Below are 27,203 nucleotides of genomic sequence, written 5' to 3'. Positions count from 1 at the left end.
ATCGGGTTGAAAATAATGGTTCGTGGATTATTTTATTCGCCGATTTTCCAACATTTCACATGTACCGTCGAATCGGTGAAATTTATATTTCCGACTAGGCGACGTCAGACTGCACCTCCTGTACAGCAACCGCTTCCGGCAATGTCTTATCTCAAAAGTTCTTACATAACAGATGCGCCCCTAGAAGCTGTTTTCATATTCTTTGTATTTTTTTTTTTTCTTCTGTTCTCATAGTTAGTTGTTTTTTTTGTTTTTTTCTTTGGTTCCAGACTCCGAGACAAGAGACGAAATGCACGTAGTTAGAAATAAAAGCAACAGTTTCGAAACGTCGTGAAAGGGTTACGTCGTTAGCACGCACTTAGGATAACCACTCGAGCGACTCCACCTCACCGCTAGGATTTTTCTGTTTAGCTACGCTTCACTTTTTCTGACAATTTTTATCCGGATTACCCGATAGGACAAAAGCCTCGTGACTAATGACCCGACGTTACTTTTATATATTCTAGGACCTGGATGACGATGCGATGAACGAGGAAAAAGCCCTAGTCTAGACACGGTCGCATCTCTAGGTCGAATTTAATGCAGTCGTAAATTCAGTCGTAGCGCGCATACCTGTACGACGTAATTCATATTCGTACACTTGTGAAGCGTGCACATGTGAAAAACGATGAATAAATAAATTCAAACAGAGAAAAAAAACAAAAAAAACAGCACGAGTAAGCGGTGATGCGAAGAGCATTAGTTACGGGATATCCATAACGTGCACGTCGCTCGATTCGATGACGACACTCAGCTCTGTCAAATTCCGTCACATTGGTAGACATAATCGGTCGACCCACATTTCTGTCGGTTCAACGTGTCACCCTGAAAAAGCTCACCTGGTGATTTATCGTGAATTTTTCACATACTTTTTCTATTTTACCGCACACGCGATCGGTTTTAAATTTCGGTTAGCGGACGCGGTGACCGAAGCGCACTTGCCATTTACCAATCATGAAATATATACCAGAATACGTTACGTCATAGATACCATCGCGGCCTCATCGATACGTCGAACGTCGAGTAGCGCAGCCGACACCCCTCACCCTCTTATTTATTATTTCGAGCTTACGGACGTTCGCACAATGCACGAAATTGCAAGACAGAAATTCACTCGAATTCTTCTCTATGCACTCGCCCGAACCCACACTTGAAGAAAAAAAAAGGAACGAAAGTTCACATCGCAGGTATTTAAATGGTCGGATCAGCGTTCTTCTTTCTGGCTCGCTCCTGTTTATTACGCTTCATCTAATTCTTGGGAAGAAATGGAGGATGGACCACCTTTGTATAATACCCTCGCGGTACTTCTATGGTGAGACGACGTTGCGGTTCACTTTTTTTTTCTCCTTCCAAAAAAAAAAAAAAAATGGAAAATTTTCAGTCGCCTACTTCCTTTGGACCGTGCCGACGGTATTTTCGATGGCCGTGTGACGTCTGACAGGTAGCTATCAATATACTTAACGTTGTGCACCGCGTGCAGCGCAAGATTGAAGCGACGTACGGATTATCAAAGGAGTTTAGACGGGCGGCGTCTAGCAACCTGCGGGTTTCGGACTCGAAGGATATGATCCGCTTAATGTGTCCAGGGCTTAAGACTTACGAGTATAATGAATGATACGGGGCTAAACTCGACAGAGAAGCCCTGCCGAGTGACGGCTTACATGCATATTGATGTCACGCGTGATATTAATACGTTGATGTCTCTTAGCTGGAACTTCTTCTAAACGCTTTGGTGTTTACCGCTAGATCGGCGGGTCCCTGAGGGGACTCCGGAATACCGAATTTTTCCCCCCATTCTCCGTTCACCGCAAAAGACAAGAAAATAATTACAACAGCGAGGTAGACCTCGAAGAAGATGGGCACAAGATCCATACCGAGCGCATCTCATAAATTTTTTATCAATCTTTCGAAGAAGATTGTCATAAGATTGTCAATTGCGGGAGATTAAACAAATATTGTGATGTACGACGTGTGTACCTTGGTTACAATCGTCGTTTGCATACGCTTGTTTCGGTCTGCGTTTCATGAGAAACCTATACGGGGACACATTTTGACCGGTGTGAAACGAGGCGCGCGACGCCGTGGTTTCGTATAACGTTTACAAAGATGACCGCGCCGCGGGTATCGGAGGAGTATCGCGGAGGCCGTAAGGACCGAGCGATTTCTCGAGAGCCACCAAGTAGGGATAATCGCTTTAGTCTATAAAGTGCTCCTACGCGTTTGCCGCTCCCGCTTGATGTCCTGCAGGTCACAAGTTTCGTTCGAGTAGAAGATTCGGTCGACGAACGCACACGCTCTCCTAGAATTGACGTCGTATACCAACGACGCGTAAAGATTATACGACTACGATTACCATTACGACACCGCTCGGCTTACCTGTCTTATTAAGCCGTGGAATAATAATTCTTTTCCACCGAAATCCTTATCTCAAATTTGATTCGACGCGCGTCCGTACGGTCCCGGCTCCGTCCTCCTCCCTCCTCCCTCCTCCCTCCGGCATTCCAAATTCCTATCTCCTTAATTCCGCGGTTCGAGTGAATTACTGGACACTAATCGCTCGAGTGAAAATATTCGGTCTCCACCGCTCCGCGGGTCGAGGCTGCTGCCGTTACGATAACCGAGATTGGTTCCCGTTATTTTATTATGCCATTTTTTTTTTTCACGGCTGATTTATACGCGCGCAGAGCCGAAACGTAGCGAGCTACGGAATCGGCGAATTTCCTCGGTAGACGGAGTCGACGGAAACTACAACTGCTACGTGAAATGTCGCGTCAGGTAAACAGGAAAATTGTTTGAGCCACCTCCGCGTCTAATGCTTCGTCACGTCATCAGCTTGATCCTCGGTAAAGAGCAGTCCCGGAGCGGCTAACGAGACAAGCGTCATCTCCCGTAGGATCACGCAGCATCCCGAAGGCGAGACTATATTACGCGTTGCCGTTGACGTCGACTAGAAATCAGAAATACGCTTACTTATGTTTAACCAAGTCTGCAGATGCCTGCCTTCGTGTTTCACACCCCATACCCCGGCTAAGACTTCCTCGACTCTTCACTTACCCCGTAACGTATATACGTCACTTTGTCGTATTATATGCCCACGCAAGAAGCGACCGTGCGACTTTAAGTCGGCCATCAATCACTTCGCTCGCTCTTTCTTTCTTTCTTTCTTTCTCTCAGTTTCTTCCTCCCGAGTCTTTTTTTTCCGGATTTTTTCACTCTTCATTTAATTTCGCTTCTCCCTTTTTTTTTTTACACATTTATTTTACCCCTCGCGGAGGGGAGAAAATCGAATGCGGAGTTGATAAATAAATAACCAAAAAAAAAAAAAATTATAAAAAAAGCGTTCGCGAAATCCCCGGCTCTCGAATATCGGGCGCAGTCTGCGCGCTTGGTTATATTTTAACAACGCGTGCAAAACCTGCAAAATACGCCAGCAAATATCACCATTTTTCCCCCGGCGACTCGAAAGTTGGGAAGGTGCTTCCGATGGGCCCGATGTTCCCGGTACGCGCCCACGCCGTCCCTCGCCGCGGTTACTGCGCGAATAAATGAGAAAATTCGACCGGAAGTCTCTATACCGACTGGAAAGAGGGGCATAAATTCAGAGGGAGATATTAAATTCGTAAAAATCACGGCGTTCGAATACAGAAACTGTGGTTAAAAAGTGAACCTGCGTATCGAGCTGATAGTGATGAAATCATACGAAATCTTTCGCAATCAGACTCGAGATGCAACGTGTTAGAATTGTTTCTCGAATCTCTTTTTTTTTCAGATGCTGCTTCTGATCGCTGTACGATAAACGACGCCGTAATTGGATTCCATATTGGTAGAAATCTCCTTGTCTTTCATCCCACACTGCCGGATATTCGAAACCAGAGAATTTGAATTTTTGATTAAAAAACGAAAAAATCACGGTGATAATTTACTCGCCGTTAGTGGGATTGCTTGATAATTATCACCCTGACGATAGTTGGAATTGTGAAACGTACTAGCAGCCAGCGGTGGCTCGTCGAGTGACACGATGCGACGGCGCAACGGTAAACGCTTGTAGAAATTATGACAAAGAGCCATTAACAGTCAAATTCGTACGCATAATTAATTATAGTTCTCCCAGTCAGTCCGTAGCTCGGTTTGACACCTGTGGAGTACCGTTTTCTCACATTGTTCTCTTTGTTCGTGCGATGTGCGGGCATCTCAAAATCCCGACGCATACACGGGAGGATCGACGAATACGCCTCTGGTACGCGAGTCTAAAAAGGCACCGCGTATACTCGAGTGACGAATGGATGATCGAGAGATTTTTAACTCGTAAACCGAGCTTATAAACCCGCGCGTAAGAGACGCGCTTCTAACAAACGTTACACACGCCGTCGGATCTATTTAAGTGTAAAACCACATAATCCTGAAGAATGGCTGAATTCCCGTTCAACGTCTCGCGTCATGGGAACCACTCTACGCTCTCGATAACTTCGGTCAGCGTTGGTTTTGATTTCGAACCTCTGTACCGCAGGGTCCTCGGAGAAACAACGGAAAAATCTTCCAACTTCATTCCGATGAGGAAAGAATCAATTACGATAATCACCAAAGATAGTTTTTACTTATGAAAAAGAAAAGGAGAAAAATAGGAGAAGGATGTGATGGTGATTTAGTGTTCGTCTAAGTGCACCTGATTGTCGCCATGTCATGGGTAATATTTCGGTCGTACGTGGAACGGTGATGAAGAGTTCAAAATGAATGGGTGAATAATTTGTGGACGTTGAAAGAGAAATAGGTGGAGGTAGGGCTAGCGACACTCGGAATTAGGATCGTGCAGGTAAATGAAGATCCCTCTGGGCCATCGCTAACGAGACGTCAGCCGGGTTGCACAAGGAGGTGATTACGAGGATGGAAGTTGGGGGGGAAGGGGATGGGGGGGGGGGAGGAATCGCTGACACTAATATAATTAAAGGTGTGCACCTCTATTTATTACTACTCAACAAGATTTTCTTCTTTTCGTTCTCATTCTTCTATACCAATTACCCGAGCGTCGGACCCGGTCTGGCTTATTATACGGTCGCAAAATGAAATTACAAGCTCCCGGGGCAGTTGTTGGGGCAGGTTGTTTCCCTAGAACAGCGGCGGCAGCGGCAGCGGCGAGAAGAATAGCGGCGCAGTCTGCTATCAAATCCCTATAGTTATATTTGCGTCTGTATCGGAGCGGTGTACGTGCACCAACGTACACTGCACTTCTTCTCCCGTATTATATACAAGAGAAACATCCATATTCAGAGCGTTTTGACCCAGAGAGAAAACAATATCGCTTTATGAGGCTGCGGTGGATACGTGCACGCCTCTTACTTTTAGCTATACGCCATCCAGCCGCTTTATTTGCAGGAGCTACTAGTAATACCCGTTCACCTATCCAATGGTTAAGTAATGTCTACTAATATATTCCATAAAGTATGGTAATACATTTAAATCTCCTACGGTGAATCGATATTTCAAAATTTTTCATTCCCCCGCACAATCATTCAGCCCGGAGATCAGCTCCCAGCTATATGGATATTATAATACCTTGTCAACGATCACGTCTGCCAATATTTCACCTATTTGCAAAATTTATTTCAATATCAAATGTCTTCCCGTCGTTTGGCGAAACCCACATTCGGTCCGTTGGACGCATCGATCTTTTTCCATCGATCTGGTTATTTCTACCTGGGGAAAGAAAAAAAAAAAAAACCAAAGAACGGATGAAATATACACATTCGTAGATATACGTATCATCAATGAATAAATATAATCGCTTATAGCGAGTAACGAATTATATCGAGAAGCCGACGTTCAATCGCGATCGAACGATTTATCGGGAATTAATTTGCTCTCTGACCCTCCGTAGTCCTATAACGCTGTAACTCTCGTAGATTTTATATACAGATTCACAAATGAGATTCCATACTCTTCGAATATAGGGTTACCTCGTCTGTCCTGAAATTCCGAAATTTGATACTTGTCCAATGGAATGTGAAAGTTTAGTTTCGTCTCTTAGATTTATTGTTAGAAATATTATAAGCCATCGAAACACGACCCTGAAAAAAAAAGTAATAACGAATAATTATTCCCTGAAGATTTCCGTACCAATTTCGAACCCTTGTCTGCCGGTGGTTTGAAAGTGAACAGAAATCAAGTCTAGTTGCATCGGCGTTAATTGATTCCTACACAGTGTTGGCTCTCACATGGATAGAGATGTTCGATATACAACTACGCGCGGTTCGTACGGCGAAGCTGTTCGGTTGACGAAATTTTAATCTTAGATCGGCCGGTCCGGGTTCCGCAGAGATTATCAAGGGCCATACATACACCGGCGTTCAGCTCATTATTCACACCAAACTTCTTCACAATCTTACCCATGAATCTTATCAAGCCCTCATTAAATCTTACCAATCAGATACAACGGCGGACTACAATAAGCGGTTTCGGCTCGACTCCGTAGCTCGCGGCTAAAATACTGTTGCGCGGGCAGATGCTCAATGCGAACGAGTACCGCACCTTGCCGTTACCTCCGCCTCCTCCTCCACCTCCGCCACCGCCTCTTACTCCGTTCTCTCTCCACCCCGTTTTTTCCCATCCCTTTACCTTCGCCTCGCGGCTAACTTCTCGTTATCTGCACCAAGGCTCGTGTGACTCTAGCCACAAGCCAACCACCTCGCGTCAACCCCCTACGGCCCGTCTCAACTTATCTCTGCACGTTTATCCTTTATCCGTTGTTCATCTGCCGTTTCTTCGTGATTCTCGTACACCGCGCACACTCTTTCTCCCGCAGCTTCGTACCGCACGTACGTATGAGTATACCATAGGTATACGTATCCACGGGAGAAGAGGGTGCGTGCAGGGGTAAATATAAATTCCGAAACGTCGGCTGACCGTAGCCCCTACTTAACGAATATCACGTTCTCTCTCTCTCTCTCTCTCTCTCATTGTTACCGAGACTCGATCGTCCGGCATTTAGGTCCCCGTGGCTCGGATTAAATCTGACTGTACGAAAAAATGAGGTGAACCTTACGTGTGTCAATGAACGACAGCAGGTGTGGCGTGGTCCCGGCGATCGCGCGTTCTATTCTACGAATCGAAGGATCGGGCGGTGAGCGTAGAAATTAAGCAGCACGTCGCGCGTTTCAAAGGTGTCCGCAGGTTTCGTGTGGGCCTAGAAATTTTCGAATCGGAACATCGGACCGCAAAACTCCGCGAAGAATCGAAACGAAAGCCGGATTTCACGGTGAATGCGGCACGCGGCCCTTTGTCGGGATATCGCCGGGAGGACGTTAATCCTAGGGAATCTTCTCCGATTGACAATCGAATCCTGAGGAGAAACGGACGCTAATGGGTGACCCGGGCTCGTCTCGATCGAAATATACTTTTCCAATAATCCCCGCAGTTCCTCCCAAATATCGCTCCCCCGTTCTTCCGTCTATAACTATAGGTAACACCTACCACTTTCGGTCACCCAAACACCCGACTACCAACGAACGTGGCGGGAAAGATTTTTCGGTCAAGATTGGGCCCACGTTCAGGCCCATTACGCGTTAATGCCCGTGTAACCACGGGCCCCGAGAAGGGTTCGCCCGCGGAGCAGCTGTCACGACAGGTTCTTCGCCCGCGGGTTATAACAACCTGCCCCGGAATAACTCATCTGAAACGAGAGTTCCGTACGTCGGAGACGCGCGGGTCAAACGGGCACCTCGCGCGACCTTCTTTTAAATTTTATTTCAAAGTCACCTACGCGAAGCTTGATCGGTGCGATGTATGACGTGCGCACGGCGTGATAATTTTTTTAATTGCATGTTCTTCGATTTTTTTTTTTTTGTTTTTTTTTTCGGTCAAGAAAGTTGATCGCAATAACGTGCGATGTGTCGGAGGTGCGAAATTTTTCTCATTTGTGCCGCGGTGTTGGCTGGCTGGCTGGGCTGGGCTGATATTAAATGTTACATACGGATTTGTGACGTATAATAGCGTAAGGGAATAGGGTAAGTTATACCCAGGGAAGAGAGAGGTTGAATTTATGTAGAGCACAAGCAATACGGTGGGCTTCATACATCACCCGTCGGCCAACAAAACCTACACCCTGCCACACCCCCACCTCACATACCCATCTCTTCGTTCCTCGCTATTCACCATTCACCCCTATCCCCCGCATCCAAACCTTTGGGGGTTACGAGGAGAGGGAATGGGATGAACGAAGATGGCGAGAGGAATGGGACGAGGGAGTGACGAGAGAGAGAGAGAGAGAGAGAGAGAGAGAGAGAGAGGAAAAAGGGAGAGAGGAAGGGGTTGGGGGATGGGCGACGGGCGATGGCGGATCGAAAGGAAAGGGGATCACGTTTCTTACGAGGAAAATATAATCTCTGAACACGACAGCTCATAAATATGCCCGCTGCGGGGCAAATCAATCAATGACTGTTTTCGTTCAATCATATACAACCCGAGGAGCGTTGTTATTACGTGCGCAGTCCTAGGAACGTTGCCCCTCAATCGATATACGTAGATTGCGCTCTCGTAAAAAATCATTCGCTATTCCTAGCAAAATCCTAACTTTTTTTCTCATCCGCTTCGCGCGTGAGAATCCGGGCCAATTCTCGTCCGAGCGAGAATCCGTCGAGAAAAGAGAAGAAGGTGAGAGAGAAGAAAAGAAAAAAAAAAACCATCCGTAGTGTATCACCGAAGCTGCAGAGCTATCGGAGAGAATCAGAAGTTGTAGTATAGAGTTCCCTGTCACCCGAAACTGTCGTGGAGTTAATCGTTTATAGTACCGTCATCTCCAATTACCTGCGTGCGTCGTTTTAATACGTTTTACGTTGACACTGGAGCACCCAGCGAGAATCTCTGTTCGCTTCCATCTCTTTCCCTCCCATTTTTATACCCCCTATACTTTTCATACTTCATATCCAAGTTCCAACGTACGGGTACACTACACGTGTGAAGTGTACTTAAACGCTGAGTATGAGCATAAAATTGAAACTAAATAGCGCGTATATTTCACTCTTAACGTCGCGGCCCCACGGTTCAGCGCTGAAGAGGTGTTGATCGGTAATTCTCGTGCGTACATTAGCGGCTGGTCGGACGAGTGACAAATCTGTTGGATGAAACATCCCTATCCGGAGGGGGTATAATTTTACATCGCGAGACCCTCATCCGCACGGAGAATCGTAGCTCGTCTTATTCAACCATCTGACGAACTTTTCCCGCCTCTAAAAAAAAGTACGCAGGCACAGCTACGATGTACCCTTGTCCGCGCGATTTTCGTTTGAAGTGCCTCGTTCCCGTTGCTGTTTTATTTAGGGCCGTGTTTCTACCGGTCGGTGAGGTACAGACCCCGAATACTGACCGAACTGACACGAGTGAGTAAATGGAAAGACAACGGCGGGCCGCGATACTACCACGTCTTAATGGGAGCAAACGCCTAAGCGGCCACAAATCTTTGGTTAACGAGTACCCCGCCCGGGGGGGGGAGGGGGAGGGGGAGGGGGAGTACAAAACCGAGGGAAAAGAATTTCGCCATGGGGTAGTGCGGAGTACGCCTCCGGGGGCGAACCTCCGCGTCCCATAAAAAACATAGAAAAAGGTCCGAACGAACGGAACGAGGAGGGCGGAGACGGGGCCGACCTCGCGCTCCGGGTCGTGGGCAGGTGAGCAGGTGCTCAGGTGAAATCATTCGGCGATACCGCGGCCTGAAAACTAGGTGTGAACCGATCGGGTGCCCCGCAGCGGGTTGACCGGGCGAATCCAGTCGATAAATTTAAATCACTTATTACGTCGGTTTGGTTTTGAAGCGATTCCTCCGTTTTATTGCCTCGCTCTCTTCCCGAGTTTGTTCGGGGGGGTTTTTGTCCCGCGGAATGATTTTTTGGGCGTCGGAGCCGGTCGCTCGTCAAAAGCGGACGTGGGGTGTAGGTTTAGGCAAAGGTGTATAGGTGTGTTACGTAGTCGGTACGTAATTGCATCGGCCGTGATATTGGGTGAAAATAATAAGTTGGGCGCGCGCGTCGAGTAATTACGTTGTATCAGGTTGGTAAAGCTATCTACGTGGAGCACCAAACACATTAGAATCTAATAATACGTTATTATATTTCGGCGCGTCGACGAGTTAGCGCTCATACTCGTTTTCACCCGACGACTGAGCGACGCTAAGCGACGCCGACCGACGTCTAGGGAAGCTTGTTAGCGCCTGAGAGGGAAGCTTACAATTACCGAAGACCCTCTTATATCGAGACGCGCGCTGTACGAGCGTTCAGCCAACAGATTTAATCGTCTTTAAATACCGTCTCGGTTATACACCTTGTTAGTTTCTTTTTTTTTTTTTTATTCTCACACACCGTGCAATCGATCATCCGATAAAAGTGTAATATTACACGCGTATATACAATACGTATACGTACACACGATGCAAAAAAACAAACATTAATTTTATGCATATTAACTCGTACAACACACGTTATGATTATATGTACGTATACGGGTCGGATATAACAACTTTGGTATTTTAATTATTATCATGCAGCGATACGTTGTTTATGTAAAGCACAGGTGTACAAGTTTGTACAAGCGTTATACCACATCATCGATATATTATTTATATAAACGCACCATACGGGCGTTATAGTTAATTGCGATAAATATGGTATTATGAATATATATATATGCATCGATACGCGCAGTATTTATACCTATGATATAGTTACATAATACGTGCAACGCGTCCGTTTTACCTACGATACGTGTATACCGTGAACGCCCCTGTGGATGAAAGTAATTTGTAACGTGTTGTACAACGTAACAAGAAAGCATGTGCAACACCCTGCATAAGCTAATTTCTGGGTCAATTCGAACCGTAGACCCTGTCCGAATGTAAGAAGTTTCAAACAACGTATTTACCGAATAAGGGTGGAGTTCAAATGTACGCGCACTACAGCCGGGACCCGGGGCAGCGTCGTGTGGCATACCCGATCGGGGTGGTCTAATCTATGCAGGCTTTGGAATTATTTGTGCCGAATGTCGTGGGATATCGCCGCGTACACGAGCATGAATTGTTTCTGGCGTACCCGTTCCTCGCCGGATTACGACTCGCCTCTAAACTCGTCGAATTGTAGATAAACTGCCGAACCCGGACCATCCGTAATCGTTGTCATTTGATGGAGAATAATCAAACTGTATACACCGCGACTCCCCGAAATTTCGTGACGGTATAATCGATCGAATTGATCGAAGGGTTTTCTCGAAATTTCCCGAAAGTTTCATTCCTACGAAAAAATTCATCATCGACATTACATTTCTTTAAAATAATCATACGAACTCCGGCCGAGATAGCGCGGTTGCAGCTGCAGCTGGTTTACTGGATCGGAAAAAAATGGGGAGGAGAAAAAAAAAAATAAATAAATAAACAGAAGGGGGTGAATAAATAAATACGAAAAGATAACTGTGCCACGGTCGCTTTACAATTTATTTACGAGTCACGACTTTGTGGAATACCCACCTTGGCATAGCATTACAATGAAATGCGTTCTACGAGGCGAGGAATATTGTGACACGCCAAGTAAAATAAAGGATTTTTACTTCCGCGCGTAAAGCTGCTGCTGCCGCTACTGCTGCTGCTACTGCATCTGAAGAAGCGCTGGAGGGTCGTAAAATACACGAAAAAAAAAACCTACGGGTTCGTTCGCGTTCAACTATATCCAGCCTTATACCCAGGTATCTGTTTACTAGAGCTTTCAATGATTTCTATAACTGCAGCTCCAGCTGCACCGGCGAAAAAGCACTTCCGCTCGACTGAAAATTCCGGGATAAAGTTTTAAACAAACCGTTATACCCTTCTGCACTATTAAATTTGCAAAATCTCACGAACATACGAACATTTTCCAATGACTCGACAACGCCGGATCGATCTCGAAAAAAATGTATCCTTATTTTCGAAATAATGTACATATATGTATATTTTCTCCCCTGCTTCTCCTCATTTGAATTCGTTCGCCGACAAGAAACCGTTAACAGCGTTTGACTACAAAGTCTTCTTCTTTCTAGCCGTCCGGGAGAGAAGCTATTGTAGGGTAGAAAAATAATGGCAAAGCGAAAAAACGGAGTTCGGAAGAGTGAGGAAAATCTTGCGAACAGGACGCCCTGAGTAGTGTTTCTAGGAACGACGAAGTGTTTCTTTTTTCACAAACTCCTACTTACTAGTAAGTGTACCCGCGCAGGTTCTACACGGGCTTCTCTCGGCGTTAGAAGGGGGAACGGTATCGTGCGTCCGGATGAAACGGGAGAGATTCAAAGAAAAACAGTAGAGCTTTTTGCGCGACGATGGTCTCGATTGTCTACCCCGCGTAGTATTATTCGCCAGGCTGTTCTACCCGCGTACAGCACAAGCTCGAGCGGGAAGCGCAGTGCGAGCTGCGCTCGAGAATCGTGCAACGGAATATTGAGGAAGGAGTAAATTTTATCGGAAATGAAACGTGGAAGCTGAAACCGATTCGCTATGCAGGATTCGCATCGGTAGGCGGAATGAATTTTAGCCGATGTTCACTTTCAAATATCCGAGCGTGATTCGATTCTTCGATGTCGCGTTGAAATCGTCCGCGATGACCGGGGCGACTCGAGCCCCTCGAAAATATAAAACAATCTTCCAGAGTTCGTTCGAGCCTTCGCAAAGCGACCGTACGGATCGCGATGCGTTGTATATTCAAAGGAAGACCCCAGCGTTGCCGAGTTCCGTTACAACGAGTTTTCTACACAAGCGTACGTCCACGCCGGCTTCGGGTTCATCCGTCATAATCAAAGGAGTGTACGAATCTCCTTAGGGGTAATTTGTTGGCTATCTGATCGAAAGGAAGAACGGTATCGTCGAGGGGGGGAAGGCGTAAAGTTTACGCGGTCGGAATGGCGCCGGAAGATCCGATCCAAGATCTCACGACGTTGAGACCGGATATTAACCGGTATAACAGCAGTTCTAAGACAGGGAAATCAGAGGGTAGCGCCGGCGGAACGGGATGGGATGGGTTGGGACGGTACGAGACGGGATGGGTAAGTAATACGAGCGCAATGGAAGGCGATTCTGTTGCCTCGCAATCTTGCTGACTGTAGATAAGGCTAATTACTATTGTTTCTGTATACAATGGCTTCCCCGGGTCACCCTCAACCTTTGCCCTGCAATTGCGTTAATATTTGTATCGCTGGAAGTCAACCCTCTCACCTGAACAAATATTCAAAAGTCGTTTTAACTTGATGGAATACGCGACGACGACTCTCCACCCTAATTTCTCTCACGAATCATAATTTTTCGGTCAAATATCGCACCGGATTTCATCGTCGAATCATCCGACCGATGACCAAAAAATTAGGCTTGATCCAATCCACGCACAAAAACTGAGATCCGAAGCAAAGATTGAACGAAAACATATAACGGTCAGACTGAGTGATTTTGCCGAAAATACCTCAGATGCTTTGTATGTTCAGAAGTAGTCTGGAGGAGATAGGAAAAATGTTGGAGTGCTATCATTTTTCTATTCCACCCTTGTGCATGTATATTTTACACATTGGGTGCATATCGAGGGGTCGATTCAATGTTACCTTACGCGATCTCCCCTTTTTGGAACCATCGGGAGGGGTGGTAAAACGTCGAAGTTCTGCAACCGTTATGAAAATTTACGGATTTTAAATGCCCGAGAAAAGGGGCATTAGAAGTTAGACCAAAAGTTCTCCCTTCTTATCTTCTTTACGGCGGAGCACTAGGAGGTAGAATAACGCGGTTGTTTCGTTAAGATAGTGGGTATATGAATTATGGAAACAACTCGGACTGTATCCAGCGAAATAAATATCATACTCAGACTTTAGAAAGAAGAATAAAGCCGAAAATTGACCGTTTTTCATCAATAACGGTAAAGTGGTGCGGAAAACGAATCGTCAGTCTCCCAAAAAATGGGTTCGTAAAACTGAAAATAGTCGACCAGCTTTTCATCCGATTTTTTCCCTCAACTCTCAACTTCGCCGCGTACCGATAACCGCGTTAAAATATTCGCTCCGTTTCGCGTTGCACGGTCATTTAATCGCAGTTACAACGGAGACGCAGTTAATTCTGGAGGAATGGAGTGAAAATTAAACTGTTTCGAATTATACATGCGCGGTGATATACGCGGAGCGCATGCACGTTATACGTCGGACTCGGGTGTGTCGGTAGTTTCGGCGTTGCATGTCGCGCGACGTTTCTACCGGAGATGAATGAGAATCAAGGTTGTCAGCTTGAGCGGACGGTTAATTTGTCAAATACTTTCGCCGAGCAGCTAACTTAATCGCGTTCACGGCTTCGTAACACCTCCAGCTCTTACCTAGGCTTTATGCACGGTCCAATTGAAATAGCACATCCAGCTGCGAACGGATAGACAAATAATCGGATGCTATCCGCGGTTGAATCGGCGCGCGAACTGCAATATTCGCACCGACTAGAATTCGAATCCGAATCGCGCCCTCCTCGCAACACCTTCGTTATAGCTATAATTTTGTCTTCAAGTATCGCGTCTCCTGTTTTCCCCGCACAAGTTTTGTCGGCGGTCGGTGTACGTTGGTGGTCAGGAGTAGCATCGGCGGCGACGGCAACAGCAACGGTAACCGGGTAGCTAGGTAGAGCGACATCCGGACACCCGTAGTAAACCATGGCAGTAGTTGAATTACACAGGCTGCTTGACTTCGAAGTGCCAAATTACTAACAATGGCGCACGATGTTTCCTGTCCAATCTAAACAAGTCGAGCATAAAGTTACTAACTTCACCGACGCCCGTCACGCTGCTGTAGTTCTCAAACAAACTTTATCGTTATTTCAAACATTTATTCTCGGAATAGCGGCGGAATACGATATTGCAACGATCCGATCGAATCCGACTGATTGTGAGTCCGATGGAACGGGATCGAAGCTTGACCTTTTTTCCTTATCTTTCTTTGTCCGCTCGCATCGCGCGGCGAAGGCATGTGTAATGCGAATGGAATTGGACCTTTGAATCGGAAGGAGAGCCGCACGAGAATCGAGGAAAGATTTTCCCGTTCGATCATAAAATTAAAAATAACATTCGCTAGCGGAGATCGCGGAACGCCCTTGTTATCTCGAGAAGTCGGATGCGCTGCAGCATTCTGCGAAACAACTTCGGCGCATTTCATTCGGGTACTTTTCCGAGGAATTCCAGTAGGAAGGAACACCGGCGGGGGGATTTAGTTGTATTTTATTCAGCTACTTTATTCCGGGACTTGTCACAGTTTTACATTTCCATCGGCTGGCAGCATCTGGCGCGCCGACAGCGCGCTGTATTTCTATGCCACGCTTTTCCCAACCCCCCCCCCCTCCCCACCCCCTTTACCTCATTCCAACCCCTCCGTACCGTCTCTCTCCTCCTCTCCTTCCCTTCTTCGCGGTGGTACCGCCACCCAGGCCCGGTATCTTCATTACGCAGCTTTGTTGACGCGTTCACTCCGTTTCCTTAATTCATCCAATTCACGCGATTTCTTCAGCCTTAAATTACGCCCACTTTTACTTCCAGTATTTAGAACGAACCATGGATTTCGTTTCACCCGTTCGCTCGATGATAATATCGGTGTTGCGAGAGAAGGAATCGGAGGGGCGCGAAAAATAGAGGGAAACGGGGCGGTCCATATATCATCGGTATCTATCGATGCCCCGTCACTCTCGCTTTCAAGCGTGATTTCCACCATAAGCTGCAACGACTCGGATCTCGGCGGCCCATCAGCAGCTTCCACTTCGTCGTCGTCCCGGCTATGTACGCGACCGACACTCGCCTACCCCCTATTTTCGGTCATATCTGAAGGTTTTTATGCGCGTACTTTTACTGCCCCTGGCCCGTGTCCATTTAGCGAACGTCGTTTGGCTGTGGTTCCCAGCCGCCTTCGGCTTCGCGTTAAGATTTCTACAAAACGATAACGAGATACGGTATCTGGTGCGTTGGGTCAATTCTTCGAAAACCGTCCTATAGCGAGCCTTCCCTTGACCCGAACGTCGGGATCACCTAGCCACGCTATTTTCCTGTTTTTGGCTAGCCCGCAGCTCGGGAGATGTAAAATATATTTTGTATCGTCGGACGTATACTTTCGAAGGACCTTGGGATACAGCCGTTCGACGACCGTTTTGAGGGAATCAACATTCATCGCTTTTAAATTTCGCACGGGACAAGAGATTCTCAAAGCAAACGGCCCGTTTTACTTTGAGCCCTGAAATCGCTTCTCAGGATTTACTCGCGACTGAAGGACCGAATGGATTCACACGCTTTACCGTGTCGTACCAAATACCTCTGAACCTTCGAGACACTTCACCCTTTACCGCCCACAACGGTCCACCTGCCTACCTCTGTCCTTACATACGTCATCGGATATATATATGCGTTCGCAGGGTATAATACATAGCAAATAGTCTTAGGCTGGAATTTTCCTATCATAGACAAACTTGAATCAAGTTCGTTTCAGTTCGGATCTCCGAAGGAGATATTTTTTTTCCCCGAATCAAAATTGACTAGCGTTTTTTCAGAGTCAAGTAGTGAATTCCTCGTAGTTATGAACCGTACGGAATTGTTAGGTGTTGCAAAGAATTCCATCCTCCGGTCTTTTACCTTCTTCTTTTTCTTCGTCTTGATCACTTGTGTCTTTTCCGTGTGTTTGCCGCAGGTGGTTTATTTTGTCTCAACGACCGTTTTGTCTCCCAGGAGATTCCGGGTACACCAAAGTGTACTATTTTTCTTCTTCTCTTTTATCACAGGGGGCACGCGTTCTCTATGCACGTGCCTTTTGTCCCCACCGTTTTGTCACCGGCTCGCGGCGCATTTAAATAGTTTTTTCTTCGTTCTCTCACTTCTCTTCTCACGCTTCGATCCAGCGGTCTACTTAAAAACGCCGCGACCGCATTGTCGGATTTTTCTATACACCAGCACACTCGTACATCGCGCGATCCACATTCCATGCCCCCAGGTGAAATGAATGATTCCGTGACGGTCTCGTTTAATACCAGATTCATCGCGTGGGCCGTTGACGAAGGGGTTTCGGAATCGGAGTGACGGTAGAAAATGTCAAAAAAGTTTGCCGATCGTTTGCGAAACTTTTCCACCCTCGCGGAATATCCCCTATCCCCGTACGCATTTACGGGGGGTGGGATCGGGGTGGAGGGAGGGAGGGAGGGAGATTCGCGGCGTGACTTGTCGCATAAATTATAACGCACCGTCGCACGGGGATGTCGCGCGGCGTTGCAGGCGCAGGTAACATGCCAATATCTAAATATATATGAGCGAATTTTATCGACGTACATACATTTATGCGACAAGCATGCCCGCGACCGAGCTCTCCGGGACCTGCGGGATGAGGAGGAAACAAACCGCGTTCCGACTGCATGTCGGGGTGCCGATCCACGGTTCGACATATTCGGACGTTTTTGTATGATCGCGGACTCGGTACGTTTTCCGTAAATGTGTGTGCGTTCGTGTGCGTAAGTAGGGCAGATACATCGCACCGGGAATTGCGGAGTATTCGGATGCACATCTAGAGCACGTATGTCGGTATGTATAAACGAGTTATGTCAGATAGATCGGAGTAATTATAATATTTACCGCACGAACAGACCCGGCGGACGTCCCACCGTCCACCACGGGATGGTACGATATTCATTGTGTCAGCGGATGGTACCAACTGCGAAACACAGCCCGGTCGTTTAATATTTCAATGTTTCACCGAGGGACGTTCTCTGGGTTGTTAAATCCCACAGGATTACGGAAATACCGGCAGACACGTATATAATACCGAACAGTAGTCTCCGCGATGCTCATTCTAATCGGGTGAATTCGATAGATAGCGTAGTTCTACCATTTTTCAATTCCATTCTCTTCCGCCCATCGAACTTCCTCGCCTCAAATTTTCTCGCGTAATATTGCACGTTATGTAATGCCGCTGATTACAGATGCTCGGCCGTCCGATAGAGTTGAAAACTTGGAGTGAGATTTTTATTCATTCTCCTAACTCGTATCTAGTCATCGAAACGTACAATTGCGTTCGGCAATTTTTCGCTTCTACGATGGGTTTGACGGAGATAAGTCGATTGGATTTGGTCGTAGCTCAATCCAGTTGATGGATTCGTGCTTCAGAAGTCAAATTACGTTCAAAGAGTGTCCTACAATTGATTTTGAAAATACTTCATTTTCGACCAAAAAAACATATTTTATTTTATATGTTATTATTGTGTGTTTCGATCTCAGAAATTCGAATCTGAAAGCCAAATTGATCTATCTATAAAATTAGAAAAGTTATCGTCGATTTTCCACTTTTTGGACCAGAAAAATCGAGATATCTCGAAGGGAAAAATTCTTAGCTCAATTTTCTCAACGGATTCGTGTTTCTGAGGTCAAAATCCACAAGAAAAGTGCCATACGGTTGATTTTAAAAAATAAAAATTTTCGGCCAAAATTTGAGATTTTTCCAAGGGGTACCCCTTACGATTTTTTCAAATTTTGGCCAAAAATTTTTATTTTTTAAAATTGATCGTATGGCACTTTTCTTATGTATTTTGACCTCAGAAACATGAATCCATTGTCCAAATTGAGCTACGATTTTTTCCCTTCGAGATATTCTCAAATTTATGCCGAAAATCGCGAAAAAATGGGGATAACTCGGTCATTTTAGCAGATATGACGATTTTTCTTTCGGATTCGGATTCCTGAGCTCAAATTACATTAAGGTAGACTAAAAAATCAATTTTTTATTTTTGACCCCAAAAAGCTGAAAATTGGCGATAACTCGATCATTTTTGCAGATAGATCAATTTTTCTTTCAGATTCGGATTCCTGAGCTCAAAATACGTAAGAAAAGTATATTAGATCCAATTAAAAACAGGATTTATTTTTTGCTCAAAAATCGAATATTTTTTTTGCTTCTTCAAGAGTAATCTCACGTATAATCAGCTCAGGAATCCAAATCTGAAAGCCATAATCATCTACTCATGCAATCGATCGAGTAATCATCAATTATTCGCTGTTGGGGGCGGAAAAATTATAAGACATATCGATTGGTTTTAGTCGTAGACCCACTTTGATTTATCGCAATCCATGAATGAGTCGAAATATTTGAATTCCTCAATCTACCAGCTAGTCCGAGCTTTGCTGGAGTCAGCGTAGCCAGCAGCGTAGCGCTTTGTTGTGAGACGTCACCTTCGGGGCTGAGCAGAGGTGACGCCCGACAACAAACCGCGCGACCGTGTCTGCCTGACTTGGAATTTTTTCGATTTTAGGGTCAGTATTCAATCTTTTTTCTTTAAGTGGGTTTACTATGCTCTTCTCACGTATTTAATCTCTCGAATCCGAATCTGGAGGCTGAATTGATCTATATGTAAAATTGATTGAGGTATCGCCAATTCTTCACTTTTCGGAGTGATCGAGTTGTCGTCCATGTATCGCTTTCAGGAATGCTTGGAATTGTTCCGTGGACAGGGTATGATGACTCGGCTGTATTCGTGAAACATACGATTAAATGTGTCTGTTCATCCAAAAAAAATACACTCGTGTATCATAGTCACCGCATAATCTTACACCTTAACTTGAGGAACGATTTTTCCTGAGAATACTGCAGTCAGTCGATTAATTCATCTTCTTGTAGATTTCCGCTGACATATGCGGGATTTGATCCGCGAGATAAAACAGCCGACGTCTCACCCTCTCCACGTTTCATCTCATCTCACTTTACACCGCGTGTGCAAAATGTGTAGCAACTATTGTGACGATTGAATTATCACCACTTACGACCTTTTGTTTAAAGTATTTAGCATTCCAATAAGAATTTCATCAACCCTCACTTCATAATAAATCAACGGTATGATCAGCTACATCCGTCTGTCAGGTCTTCGCGGTATTCCAGCCTCCCGGGATACCTGATTAATTGATGAGGCTATAAACAGTTTTGGTTTTAGATTGACACGGTATCCTGTTCGCGAATATTTCGCTTCAGACTTCGTTCCAGTGGATTTCAATATTCGTTTCAAAGTTCATCACCACGAATCAATAGGTCCACATGAACGACTCTAACAACAGTGACAAATGTTGCAAAAGAAAGGAAAAAAAAAAGAGAAAAAAGAAATCGATCGCTTTTCGACGTCCGTAAAATCTATCGCATCTTTTTTTTTTTCGCGCTAGTCGGAGACGGGGATTGATGTAATTGCGGTAGCACGGGTGTTAAGTGTGTCCAGATTAAGCGTGGCTGCTACGTGTAATCTTAACCCAAGGATGTTACCACGCACGGAAAAGGAAAGGATGTGGGGAGTCGGGGCAAACGTTTTGTAACAAGTGGAGCTATCATTCCTCAACGTCAGGACGGCACCCGAGTTTGCCCATTGTAATCGGGCTTATTTGTCAGCGGTGGTATCTCTGCTCAGTGGCCACTCGGGTGTACCGAGTCACCCCATTTCCATTCTCATACCCATTTTCAACCCCATCCTCCGTTCCCTCTAACCAGCAGGCTAACCAGCAGGCTGACACCCATCTATATATATTCCAGCCCAACACCGGATACCGTAACCTCACCTGAGCATCGGAGTGGTAATTCCGAGCAAGCTGCTTTTGATATTCGCTGGCTCGGTGTAAAAACCTGCCCACCGTAACGAGGAAAAAAAAACCTGGCTGCTTCGCGGCACATGTGCGAGATGGGGTATGCGATACACCGTTTCGCCTCCCTTCCACCCCCGCCCCCCTCTTTTCATTTGCCGAATATAACGGTGTAGCGGCACCAGATCTGCCAGTTTGCCCGATGAATGATTGTTTCTATCTGTTGAGCGCGTTCCAAATGTAAAAAGCGTTACATCGCAGAAACGCTGGCCGCGCGACACGCGCGGCGAGGCTACCCAAATTGGCCTCGTCTACAACCGATCTCGTGTATAAAATTCGAGCGTTTCCAGGGTTTGCCTACCCGACGAAATAATAGATCGAACACGTAACCAGATACCGCTCGAATATCAGACGAAATGCGGGCGACTGGATGTGTCTCCCGTTATCGGGAAACCGAGGTTGATGCATGTGGGCGAGAAAATTAATTTAGTTGAAAAAATATGAAGTAAACTTTGTTTTATCGCAGAGAATCAGAAGCGGCTGCTTTGGTCCAATTATTTTATTCCAATTACGCGCCGGAATTTCCGCAGATCCCGAGTCTGCCGATAGCGGAGGGCCAGGGGTTGCCCGTTGGATATACTCGAGCTTCATAATTTTTAGTTTTGCAGAGCGCGAATACATTATCCCCGTGTTCGGACACGACGTAAGTGTAATGGAACTATATAAAACGACGAGGCTCGTTATGCGCGGCGATGTACGCAGTCCCGCTAACGAGAGCAAATTAGCTCTTGCTACCGCTCGCCACTTTGCAGACACCTACGAGGCTGATGCAGGCAACCGTTAAGTGGTCGAGGATGCAAATTTATTTTATACCTTGCCCCGTTTACCCCACACTTTTTCACCCGGACGTACCAAAGCTTAACCTCCCGTTGCTTCCGGCCCGCATCCAACGAGAATGTACAATGAATTGAACGTACTGGGTGGATACGTTCCGTCCTACGAAAAATATCCTAACTTGATATTCCGTTTTTTTTTCTTTTTTTTTTTTTTCCTGATTCCGGAATACATTCGTGTCGAATATACTTCGTAATCCGAGTGATTCGTTCGATTGTTCCTGCACGAATGACGCGTGACTCGTGTGAATTTTTCACAAAGAAAAAACTCGATTCAAAAAAAGTCGGATTCGATTGCCCAATTTCGTCCATTTGAAAGTGGAGTAGCTGCCCCAAAACGGAATTCCCATTCGCCGAATAATCGTTGAACGCCGCGCCATTGTAAGCGAACGGTGGGAAATTCTTCAACGATGCGTAGTCTTTTTTACGGCGTATTTCCCCGAATAAAAAACTGGCTTCGTGCGGGGCGCGTGTTACATCGGACGAAGCGCGTGTAACCCGCGCGTATTTACAAGGTAAGCTCCGTGAGGTAGGACACGGGCAGTGGCAGCTCCCGGTCGGACGTGAGCGGCAAGTTCTTGGATTCTTTGTCAGCAACCGGGTAGTGTTACGTACTACCGTAAAGGACAGTTTATACACCACGTTGCACGCGCCCGAGGGGCCCCGACCGACGCGGCGACCGTGGAGGACTTCCACCGCTCCGTGGGAGCCGCAAAGTAATCGGAGATACCGTTCACCGTAGTCTCAGCTAGTTCGGATTACCTCTAAGTGGGCGCACACAGGTTGTGTCATGGATTTAGCAGGTTCATGTCTACACGAATTAATTCACCTGGGGTATTATTGGTGATTTTTTTTTCCCCTTCGACTTTCGATTCCCGCGTAGCACGGCGTTGATGTTGAATCGATTGGCGGGGGAAATGTTCATCCGTAGTTCTCCTATTCGAAAATTTCCAAATTCAGAAAAAACGAAAATCATCGTTGCAATCGCGTTGCCGTAATTACACCGTATCACGGCGCAGTTCCCACTTGTGCTAAATGTTCGACCGTTCGAGAACTATACGGTCGACGTATACGATTACCTAAACTATACACCCGACACGCTGACGTCAGACAAATGATCTTCAAGTTCACCGGCGCTGCAGTGTACGATAACGCTATTATCCCATCAATTTATGAAAGGTTAAACGGCTTGACTTACACGTAGTAAACATCAGCAACACCGTGCGTACGTACTACAGCTGGAAATTGTGATTTACAATCAGTGTATCGACAGGTCTCCGAGTGAGAGCCGGTCTATAATCGTTCGTGATTATCGCGACACGGTGGGTGAGTCGGTTTCACTTTATTTTCCCGGATGGAATATCCACTTTTCGCCTAATCGAATAATTTTTGGAAACAGTGATTAATAATTCTTTGAATTATTTCATTCGTTAAGCGAACATCGAGTTGCGTCGTCGTACGCGCGAGTGAGTGAAAACCGAGGATTACAGAAAGAATGGTAAGGATACAGGGCGCGATTCGATTCGTTTTTGTTCTCAGACGACGATATCGAATGCCCTGCGATACTTTACCCCCGACCTGATTGACAGATATACTCGCTTGACCTCCCGTTCCGCCTTTTTCCAGTTGTTGAGAAGAAATTGATAACCGTCCGGAAAGATTTATGCCCAGACGTTCCGCGCTTCGTCTATACCTAACGCCTACTCTTTCTTTATCTTTTTTTCTACCCGTATTCCTTCTCGCTTTATCGCTTTTCGTCTTTAACTCTATCTCGCCCTCCATCACCGAAAGGCGAAACCGCCGTATCAATACCATATTTCTCACCATCCTCCGTTTTATACGAGCTCGGCGTATATATACTCGGGTTTATTTTTTGCCCCCAAACTTTGAACCGTGACGGACAAGCCATCCGAAATTAAAAACTCCGGAGGCAATAACTATGTCTGTACGACTTAAAAAGTAAGCTCGTAAAGAATTTCTTTGGAGTTTTTTTTCTTTCTCCATCCATGGAATACACACACCTCGTTTCGCCGGAGTTTTCTCTCAGCATCCACACGTTATGCTAAAGAGGCTGATGCTTCTGCCGCTGCCGCCTCGCGTAGGACCTCATTCCCAGTCCTGTAAGTTATACGCATTCGGTTTTTCTTACACCACTAAAAATGGACGACATCGAATAGTCGCGCTGAATTTTTTTCCGACACGATGCACCGACGAATCCCGGTGATCGTTTTACGGGCGACAACATCGAGGGCGTGGGCGTTGCCGACAGGTACCCCCGGTGTCGCTCCTTCGTGTTCGCTGTACAGCGCGGCTATTCTCATTTCATTTCTTTTTTTTTTTTTTTTTCTTTTTCCACCATTTTCATTACAAACATATTTTCAGTTTTTTTCCCGTCATTTTTTTATTAATAAATAAATTTCAACGGCTTTGACGACACAACACGACAACGCAAGAATACACGTGGGTGATCGTTTCGTTTTATAGCCTCATACGTACCGTTTTACGTACACACGAATTCCAGATAATCGAGTTTACTTATTAGAAGCGCACGTGTGATCATCAAAAGGGGAATGACTTAATTGAAAATTTCTTCGTCTTCAATATGATTCGTGATAGGCTCAGTGGTCGATGAAATCCGAATGTTTACTTGGAATCGAAAAGAAGGAAGTTAAAAAAGGTAAAAAAAGAGTGCATGGGAATTTTGAGTTACTAATTAAGGCTTATAGCCTTAGAAACGAACGAGTTTCTTATCTTACGAGTTCAGAAAATTTACCGCCCCCTCCAAAAACACGTTGAGCCAGTTCAGGGCCTAGCGCACTTTTGTCGATTCCCGCGTCCTCGTTGATATAATACAAAGAGGTGTACCGAAGAATCGTATTTACGCAACGTAACCGCCCGCCGCGTGAATGCAGCGGGGGGACCTTCGCCTCGAGAAGGTTCAGAGGGCGAGGAGAGGTAGCCGGAGACCTCGGGGAAGGGAGACCTCCCAGGGTCTCCGTCTCTTCTCCGGTCGCTACGTCGCGTTTCACTTAAATATCTCGTCAGCAGCTACCCCCGGACTCCAGTTCTAATCGAGCGAAGTAATTAAGCGATCAAAGGCCCCGGAACGAATGAGAAATTATCTTTTAATTATGCTTGAGGAACTATCATCTCCGAAAAGTACGAGTGTCGAAATTGTAACGAGCCGTTGTCGATAGACGATGATTCTCCGAAGTGAAACGTGTAACGATAAGCGCGTCGATCTTTTTTCCGCTGAGTAAGCCGCGGAAATAAATACCTCTGCCTCCGTAATCTACGGCAGGTGAGTAAGGATCGGCGATAAAAGGTAAAAGGTCGTTCGCAAGCTTTGCACGTATAAGACATCGGCGTTATAACTTGACAAACTCATAAAGACCGCGTGCAGGCAGCAATTGACGGGACGGCGTGTATACCTTCGGGGTACTACGTCCCCGTGAACGTGGCGTAGTTGGTACATTGCTTTGGAAAAAGAAAGTGGAGTAAGGTACGGAGGGGGGGGGGGGGGGGAGAATTGTACGCGAGTATATCTGCCAAGGACAAAGGAAAGACAAAGAGTTATACCGGCGGTAAAGTGGTACGGGGCATGTTTGTCACGTGGACAAACTATTACCGCGGTCTCCGGTTGCGCCGTGAGGCGGTTGACCGTCGACTTTATTGTCAGGATTGCTGCGCTGTTTCCTACTTACTTCTTTCTCTTAGCGGTGCAACTCGCTTCTATTTTCCCCTCGCCACGACGATCTCTTTTATTTTCATTCATTTATCTCGCGTTATTAGTTTTCTACTCACGTTATTTTCAACTGGCAACGGGGCGCGGGATGACACGAGTTCAACTGTTCGATCATATGAGAAATAAGTTGAGTCGAACAATGGGATATCTCATGACTCGTGGATCGGAGTTCACCGTCCAGACGACTTTATGAATCCAACGAAATGTAGTTTTTTCTTTCGCTAAATTTTAATTTCCGAAAAATCGACTTCTCAATTTTTCACCAATGAACTTACGATAAGCATACCCTCGCTGTAATTATCAAAGGACTCCGCTCTACGCGTCGCTGTGCGCTTCGCAAGCCTCCGCAGTTTCACTTCGGCATACGTACGTATGTACGCGGAGTCGACTCTATTCCATGTTAAAAAGCCCGTACAAAAGAACAGACTCAATGGGAATTTGTAAAAAGTTTTATCGTCCTGCTACGGTGAATCGGGTGCGTCTAAAAGGAAAAGCAAGAGAGGCTAAGCTTACGTATGGAAATTGTAAAGTGCATCATCTCATCGAGGTACTTGCCCTGCCCCGCCGATATATACCTCGCCGCGCGGGACAACGAAGGTACGATAATTCTGAAAAGAGGAATGAAGTTGAAGTCGCACTCAGACTCGGTATAACATCCCTGATCAGATATAGAGTCGAGTCAGAGACGAAAGAAGAAGTGCGACGATGGTATTGCGGCGGTAAGGTGAGGATAAGAATCCCCCCCGTATCGATTGGAACGGAGTAAACTTTCTTTCGCGAAATCATTGCCACTCGTCCGGGTAAAGCGTCGATCAAAAAGCCCAGAATATCGAAAATCAGCCCAGATTCGAGCGGTCGAAAAAACTCCCGTTCGGTCAGTCGGTCAGTCACTTTGTACCGCTGGATTCGTACCTCCGGGAAAAGGGTATCGGTTCTCCTCCCGTTTGTAACGCGATCAGCGATCTTCGGATCTTCGATAATCGTCGAATCGCTCGAGCGCCTCTCTCTTTAATTTAATCGCATCATTGGCAGCGCGCGTGATTAAGTGCCGCTGTATAGGATCTGACGAATGCAGAAAAAAAAGGATGGAAAGAGACGGAACTGTGCGGCGAACGGCTCATGAGAGAAAGACGGAGAATACCTGGGGGGGAGGCAGGAAGGGAGGACCTCAGATTTCCCAAGCGATTGTCTCGCAGAGTCTTCGAGAGTCTCGTCAGACCATTCATCGACGACGTGATCGGACTACGCGGACTTCTCCGGCGACTCCCGTGGGCTATCGGGGGGGGGGGGGGGGGGCCCCGGCCTTTTCCTCTCTCTTCCGCCCCTTCCGGCACCCTTTTCCGTTTCCTTTACCTTTTTCCTCGCCCCTTCCCGCCGTCGGGTTTTCTTCTCGAAATCTCGCGGCAGTAGCCTTGCGTGTGCTTTATTCGGTCCGCCGTGAACCACCGTTCGAAGTACGACGGAGCTGCCAAGTGCGCGATAACGTTGATTGAAAAAAGCTCACCTTAGCTGGCAGAATCCGATCCTAAAAGCCTTTCTTCTCCGTTCGTCCGCCGTCTTTTCCGACCGTGACCGTCCTGCTAAGCGTCGCGACAACGAGCCTTACACGAGTATCGGAATTTTTCCGCACGCGAGCATAAAACTGATAAAACGAATAATCGAGTTTCTAAAATCGACCGACCAGTTTACATTGAAACAGAATCCCCTCATGCGATTCGAGCCGAGAGAATCGCCGAACGTCTATCCAACGCGATACTCCGATTTGATAAAATCGTTTCGGAAAATTGCTTTCAAACTGTTTAATGTAAAGAAGAATTCCGATATATCTGGGTCCGGCGATTTTGCGCACTCGCGATCAGATTTTCCCCGTCAGATCAAGGGTCCGGGTCGCCAAGGATGTAATTATTCAAGTTGCGTCCCTCGGGGCGAGAGACTCGCACC

General features: G+C 46.3%; 1 protein-coding gene across 7 annotated transcripts in view; it reads left to right on the top strand.

Moving 5' to 3' along the window:
* The window catches only part of LOC105684152 (teneurin-m), a 374,554-nt gene that overhangs the window by 96,403 nt on the left and 250,948 nt on the right, over positions 1–27,203 (top strand). Inside the window, exon 1 of one of the 7 annotated variants that reach the window (XM_048656240.1) lies at positions 22,949–23,015. The exons of the other annotated variants lie outside the window; for them this stretch is intronic. The gene's annotated coding sequence lies outside the window, so the exon portion shown is untranslated. Of the gene's footprint in view, positions 1–22,948; positions 23,016–27,203 lie in introns of those variants that run through there. 7 annotated transcript variants of the gene reach the window in all.

The sequence above is a fragment of the Athalia rosae genome, chromosome 5 (genome assembly GCF_917208135.1).
Source record: "Athalia rosae chromosome 5, iyAthRosa1.1, whole genome shotgun sequence".
In the NCBI taxonomy this organism is placed as follows: domain Eukaryota; kingdom Metazoa; phylum Arthropoda; class Insecta; order Hymenoptera; family Athaliidae; genus Athalia; species Athalia rosae.
Note: the sequence above shows the minus strand (reverse complement) of the source record. Positions and strands in the feature narration are given on the sequence as shown.